At 40.3% G+C, this 7,758-nt stretch overlaps 1 pseudogene across 1 annotated transcript; it reads right to left on the reverse strand.

Annotated features, from left to right (window-relative positions):
• Window positions 1–4,272: 4,272 nt before the first annotated feature.
• LOC311128994 (multiple inositol polyphosphate phosphatase 1-like) lies at window positions 4,273–7,143 on the reverse strand (annotated as a pseudogene). Its single transcript, XR_014615203.1, has 5 exons — window positions 6,746–7,143; window positions 6,369–6,561; window positions 6,139–6,236; window positions 5,897–6,027; window positions 4,273–4,738 (listed from the first exon to the last, which is right to left on the reverse strand). The product of XR_014615203.1 is annotated as a multiple inositol polyphosphate phosphatase 1-like (transcript).
• Window positions 7,144–7,758: the final 615 nt, after the last annotated feature.

Genomic DNA, 7,758 nt, shown 5'->3' on the forward strand with positions numbered 1-7,758 from the left:
AGATCTCCATAGAACGTCAGAGCCACGACATTACACTGGGTTGAGCAAAATAACTGCAAAACCATGAAATCGGAGAACCCATGAATGGCATTTGAAGATTTATGATTTTCTATGGCATTTACTGATTTTGAAATGGGTTGCTAAATTTGTATTTGATACAGAATCAAATATGTCAAAAGAAAACAAGAAAAACTCACGGCATTTACTTTAATCTTAAATATTTCACAAACAAATCATATGACAATGTAGAATAATAAATAATCAAATAAAGTAACTCAGATAAAGTAACCCAAAATGTAAAAGCTCATTGTTCACAAAGCAGTCCAAGAATGTTTGAATAAAAAAAAAAGCACATTTTGGAATAAATGTTTCTGAAAATGAATACAAATATAAATCAGCCCACACAAATTACTCATATTATTGAGCAAAAAATTTAACAACAACACATTGCAAAGGGTCCTTTTCAGCAGGGAAACCCAACCCACTGCATATACAGTATTGGGACAGTAGCAACGTTTCCATCCAATTGGCGACAGATTTTCATGCGAATAATATAAAATGCACGTTCAAACAAATAAACGCCGTTTCCTTCCAGATGCGTTTCTATCATATTGACTTGTTGCAGATAAATGGCTATGCGGGATGACGTAGTGCACATAAAATACCTTTTGCGGTTAAATTGCCATTTACCGAATAAAAAAAATACTTTAAATGGGTTTCCATTGCATTTCAACTCTGCTGTTGGTTCTTACAAAAAAATGAGCGTGTGTACCCAGTATTGGCACGCTGTTGGCTAGAACGCACTATAGCCTACATGTTGAGAGTATTATTATGAACAAAAGAGAGATTACTTGTTATTTGTCAAACGGCACCCAAGCATAGATTATAATGTCACCAGAATAAGACCCTCGATATTTATTGGAAAGGAGCATCAAACTCATCACCTTGCACTTTCACCACCCTGTGAAGTCCATCATAATGTATTCCATCTGTAGCCTAATAAACTGCATGCTTTCCCGATGAGTCATAGTGGGAGGACCACACAACGTCATCGCGTGACTCCCAAGTTAACTTCGATATGATGGTTATTATATTAATATTTGTGCATAAAAGTGTTTCCACCGACATTTCTCGCATAAATAATTTTACCGGCACAAAAATATCGCATCTTGTCTAGGGTACTTTGTTTGGTCGACATTTTGAAAGTTTACCGAAAAATGTTGTTTCCATCAGGCCGGTCATCAGACATGTACTTTACTTCCATAAAAAGTTTGGAGGAAAACCTGGTTAGTGACACGTTTTGTTTAGGCTCTGTACCCCAGCGTTTTGGATTTGAAATGATATAATGAATATGAGGTTAAATTGCAGACTGTCAGTTTTAATTTGAGGGTATTTTCATCCATATCAGGTGAACCATTTGGAAATTACAGCACTTTGTTTTCTTTAACTTAATGCCCCCATTTTAGGGGACCAAAAGTATTGGGACAATGCATTTGCTGTTTGTTTTGGTTGTGTTTCAGATTATTTTGTGCCCAATAGAAATGAATGGTAAATTATGTATTGTGTCATTTGAGTCACTTTTATTGTAAATAAGAATAAAATGTGTTTCTAAACACTTCCACATTAATGTAGATACTACCAGGACTATGGATAGTCCTGAATGAATTGTGAATAATGATGAGTGAGAAAGTTAGAAGCACAAATATCATACCCACAAGACATGCTAACCTCACCATTACAATAACAGTATTTGTGCGTCTGTAACTTTCTCGCTCATCATTATTCACGAGTCATTCAGGATTACGCCTAATCATGGTAGAATCCACATGAATGTAGAAGTGTTTAGAAACAATTTCTAAATGGTTCACCTGATATGGATGAAAATACCCTCAAATTAAAGCTGACAGTCTGTACTTTAACATTATAGTCATTGCATCATTTCAAATCCAAAATGGTGTAGAGACCCAAAAACAAAAAAGGTCAGTAACCAGTTTTGTACAAAAAGTGCTGTAATTTCTAAACGCTTCACCTGATATGGATGAAAATACCCTCAAATTAAAGCTGACAGTCTGCACTTTAACCTCATAATCCTTGTATCGTTTCAAATCCAAAGTGCTGGAGAACAGAGCAAAAAACAACAACAAAAATGTCACTATCCCAATACTTGAATATCTCACTGTATCCAGTGACAGACATTCTATTCTATTACATGGAGGGAAAAAAGTATTTGATCCCCTGCTGATTTTGTACGTTTGCCCACTGACAAATAAATTATCAGTCTATAATTTTAATGGTAGGTTTATTTGAACAGTGAGAGACAGAATAACAACAAAAAAATCCAGAATCGCATGTCAAAAATGTTATAAATTGATTTGCATTTTAATGAGGGAAATAAGTATTTTACCCCTCTGCAAAACATGACTTAGTACTTGGTGGCAAAACCCTTGTTGGCAATCACAGAGGTCAGACATTTCTCGTAGTTGGCCACCAGGTTTGCACACATCTCAGGAGGGATTTTGTCCCACTCCTCTTTGCAGATCTTCTCCAAGTCATTAAGGTTTCAAGGCAGATGTTTGGCAACTCAAACCTTCAGCTCCCGCCACAGATTTTCTATGGGATTAAGGTCTGGAGACTGGCTAGGCCACTCCAGGACCTTAATGTGCTTCTTCTTGAGCCACTCCTTTGTTGCCTTGGCCGTGTGTTTTGGGTCATTGTCATGCTGGAATACCCATCCACGACCCATTTTCAATGCCCTGGCTGAGGGAAGGAGGTTCTCACCCAAGATTTGACGGTACATGGCCCTGTCCATCGTCCCTTTGATGCGGTGAAGTTGTCCTGTCCCCTTAGCAGAAAAACACCCCCAAAGCATAATGTTTCCACCTCCATGTTTGACGGTGGGGATGGTGTTCTTGGGGTCATAGGCAGCATTCCTCCTCCTCCAAACACGGCGAGTTGAGTTGATGCCAAAGAGCTCCATTTTGGTATCATCTGACCACAACACTTTCACCCAGTTCTCCTCTGAATCATTCAGATGTTCATTGGCAAACTTCAGACGGGCATGTATATGTGCTTTCTTGAGCAGGGGGACCTTGCAGGCACTGCAGGATTTCAGTCCTTCACGGCGTAGTGTGTTACCAATTGTTTTCTTGGTGACTATGGTCCCAGCTGCCTTGAGATCATTGACAAGATCCTCCCGTGTAGTTCTGGGCTGATTCCTCACCGTTCTCATGATCATTGCAACTCCACGAGGTGAGATCTTGCATGGAGCCCCAGGCCGAGGGAGATTGACAGTTATTTTGTGTTTCTTCCATTTGCGAATAAATCGCACCAACTGTTGTCACCTTCTCACCAAGCTGCTTGGCGATGGTCTTGTAGCCCATTTCAGCCTTGTGTAGGTCTACAATCTTGTCCCTGACATCCTTGGAGAGCTCTTTGGTCTTGGCCATGGTGGAGAGTTTGGAATCTGATTGATTGATTGCTTCTGTGGACAAGTGTCTTTTATACAGGTAACATTTACATTTTAGTCATTTAGCAGACGCTATTATCCAGAGCGACTTACAGTTAGTGAGTGCATACATTTTCACACTGGCCCCCCGTGGGAATTGAACCCACAACCCTGGCGTTGCAAGCGCCATGCTCTACCAACTGAGCTACACGGGGCCCCACTCCCTTTAAGAGTGTGCTCTAATCTCAGCTCGTTACCTGTATAAAAGACACATGGGAGCCAGAAATCTTTCTGATTGAGAGGGGGTCAAATACTTATTTCCCTCATTAAAATGCAAATCAATTTATAACATTTTTGACATGCGTTTTTCTGGATTTATTTTATTTTATTCTCTCTCTCACTGTTCAAATAAACCTACCATTAAAATTATAGACTGATCATTTCTTTGTCAGTGGGCAAATGTACAAAATCAGCAGGGGATCAAATATTTTTTCCCTCACTGTAGGTGGTTCTTTCTGCTTTTGGAAAATGCATTCTGTATGCAAACACAAAAAGGCACCTGAAAAATATGCTTTACTATAAATTATCAATACAAAACCGTGAAATGACATAAATATAAATCTCTCCCTCCTCTAAAAAGTGTTCAATAAAGACCCTGGATTCTGACCCTAGAAAAGAAAGCTATCAGCATAACTCATATGCTAAAGTGACACATAAAAAAAAAGTGTACCTGTAAAAGCTATCTGTGAAACCTGTATATCTGTAAAACCACTGACTTGAATTACTTCAAAAAAGCTAGACCATTAACAAAGTGTAACTGCTTTGGCCAAAACCATTAAAACCCCTCTCTTGCATGACACATAGATGTTTGAGTCCTCCAACCCCTGTAGAGAGCTCTTTACATTCACATGCCCAAAGTTCACAGATCAGAGTTATGGTTGGGTCTGGGCAGCTCGCACTCTTTCTCAAAATTGCAGCCGTGCCGCAGCTCTCTGTAGGTCTCTCTGACCGTATCGTAGAGTGGAGCCTGGTGCTTTATATCGGGGAAGTTCTGAGGTGTCTCGTTGAGGAGGAACTGCAGCCGGTCCTTCGCTGCAGTCATACAGCACAAAGAGCAGGTTGGCTGCGTAAGGCACGATGCGGCTGGTACGGAAGGTGCGGCCATGTTGCACGTCAAAGTTGTCAGCAGTCAGGGCCGTCTCGTCTCTGAAGAAGCCCATGAGGGCCAACAGGGGCAGGAGGGTCTCGGCATGGCCCACCTGGATGGTCACGGCCTCAGATACATGCCCAAACCTGAACGGAAAAAAAGGACAATCCACAGTTCAAAAATCATGATAATAACCAGCCACATGCTATTACAATGTTAAAACAACTACTAAGGGAAGTGCTGTGAAATGCATCAGAGGGAAAAACAATATATTCCCCATTGCCACATAGCAGGTAGCTCAATTAGATTTCCCATTGTAGAGACCATTGAAAACAGGTGTAACACAATCCATGGGAGAGGAAGTGTTGGCTCCCAATATTTTTTCAATAACAAGTAAGGGGACTGGCTAGATAACAATGAGTGCCTTCAGAAAGTTTTCACATCTCATTAGTTTTTCCACATTTTGTTGTTACAGCCTGAATTTAAAATTGATTAAATTGAGATTGTGTCACTGGTCTACACACAATAACCCATAATGTAAAGGTGGTATTCCAACACAATACGTCACAGAGTACCACTCTTCATATTTCCAAGGATGGTGGTGGCTGCATCATGTTATGGGTATTCTTGTCATCGGCAAGGACTAGGGATTAATTTTTTTTAGGATAAAAAAAAATGGAATAGAGCTAAGCACAGGCAAAATCCTAGAGGAAAACCTGGTTCAGTCTGCTTTCCAACAGACACTGGGAGACAAATTCAACTTTCAGCAGGACAATAACCTAAAACACAAGGCCAAATATACACTGGAGTTGCTTACCAAGATGACATTGAATGTTCCTGTGTGGCCAAGTTACAGTTTTGACTTAAAATTGGCTTTAAAAACTATGGCAAGACTTGAAAATGGCTGTCTAGCAATGATCAACAACCAACTTGAAGAATTTAAAAAAGTTATAATGTGCAAATGTCTGTACAATCCAGGTGTGCAAAGCTCTTAGAGACTTATCCACAAATACTAATCGCTGTAATCGCTGCCAAAGGTGATTCTAACATGTATTGACTCAGGGGGTTGAATACTTATGTAATCATTGCCTCGTTTAGAATTGTTTTCTTCCACTTTGACAGAGTATTTTGTGTAGATCGTTGACAAAAAAAAGAAAATGAAATCCATTTTAATCCCACTTTGTAACAACAAAATGTGGAAACAGTCAAGGGGTGTGAATACTTTCTGAAGGCACTAAGTGATATAATCATAGTAGACAATAAAATGGAGTGTGGACTGTGGTTTAACTTTACAACCAACTCACCTGATCTCATGAGCAGCCTGATGAAGACGATTGAACAGGTCATGAAAGAGAGTGCAACTGGACTTGCGGTTGATGTCATGACCATAGCCCCTCTTCCAGTACTGTTTCAGGTCATTCTTGTACTCCAGTACCTGAAAAGGCACAGGTGATTACATTAATGAAAATTAAATCTTTATGACTGAACCGGGTTCTTCATTGTTTGTGGTAGAGGCAATAGCTCTCCCATGATTTTGTGGACATACTTGGGCGTCAGTCTCATCAAACAGGTTGCACCAGGGGGAGTTCAAAGATTTAATGGCAAACTCATATGAGCACAAGAAGAATGTAGCCTCCACCAGATCTGGTGACAAAAAAATAATAATTGGAGGATTAGTGAATGAATTTAACTGGCACAAGAGGATTGCAAGTTTCAACCGTAACACGATGAACTATCTCCACTACACAAAGTGGCAAAGATTTGGAACCAAGCAACCTGGTGTGATCCGATTGTATGGAACTTGCAGCTTGTCAGCCATCTTCATCTGCACTCTTCATCTCTGCTGAGGCCTTGAAGAGGTGGACCTCTTCCAGGGCAGTTTGGTTGTTCTCTACATCCTCAACACATTTCTGGCAATGGTCAAAGAATCTCATCAACTCATCATTGATTTTGTGGCTGGGTCCAACTTCTGCAACAAGACAAAAATAGAATACAATAAGTCCAAACATTGTACATTATTTTCTCTGATCTCGCCCCTCTCAGCTGTACCAAAAGTAATCAGTGTGAGAGACTGAGTGTGATAGGTTCAGGCATATCATTCAGAAATAGCAAAACGACAAAACTAGCTAGTTTTGCTGTACAAACAAACTCACCGGTCACTTTCCAAAGGTTGAGCAGGCCCTCTTGGAATGATACAATGCTGTCCACGCATCTGTGTTTAGAGCTAGTGATGAAACGGATACGGTGGGCTCGGAGGTTTTCCTCGGATATCAGAGACGGAAACAATGTTGCCAACCTGACAGCCAGATGCCTATGGTCATCTAGCCCCTTCTCCACAAGCTTGCCATCCATGTCGTCAGTGTACCATATTTCCCACTTGGTTTTGATGTCATTCAGACATTTATCAGTGTTCATTGCCTCGTTTCGAACAAGGTCGTAAAGCCGTTGCATCCTTTTTATATTTTTGGTCGTTGGATATCGTGTACCATGCCGAATAATGGCGGTCACATGAATAGCCGTGCAATCCGTACATCCCGGTTTTAAAAAGGATTTGTTTACCGAGAGGATGTCATTAATGAGATAGCTGTTAATCTCCTCATATCTGCCTTTCGTTCCAAAATAATTAGCAATTGCAGGTATGTTTGAATTAACGTTAGCATTTGCAACGGAGCAGTATGAAACCGGGTCAAAGCAAGACTACATTTCGTGAACAACAAACTTTGATTAGATAACGCAGATGTAATTTAGTCAAATTAGTTGAGGTAGGAACAATTTATTATTTAACTACTAAACTAAGTTAGCTAAGCTATCGCATTGTTTTCTGCTTTGTTGTTGTTGTTTCGCTGCGAACACAAAAAAACGGAGCTCCACCAGCCGGCCAACCGTAATATATCGCTGCGTTTTCGTGTGCAACGGGACCCACACTAAACCCACAATGAGCATAAATGTATAAATCTGAAGCATCCGCTTGGCGTTTCCACTCGCCACCAAATATGGTGACGAGAGAAAACCCAGTGGCCGACATTGGGAGAAGATGGAGCGAGATGGATTTTGGTAGACATTCTATGAAACATGTAATGTCAATACAGTTATTTACAAAACTAGAATCTGTTACGAACATAGTGGACTAAGTTTAGTAGACTTTACCCTTTGCCGAAGTTAAAAC

Source organism: Coregonus lavaretus (genome assembly GCF_964263955.1).
Source record: "Coregonus lavaretus genome assembly, chromosome: 1".
Classification (NCBI taxonomy): domain Eukaryota; kingdom Metazoa; phylum Chordata; class Actinopteri; order Salmoniformes; family Salmonidae; genus Coregonus; species Coregonus lavaretus.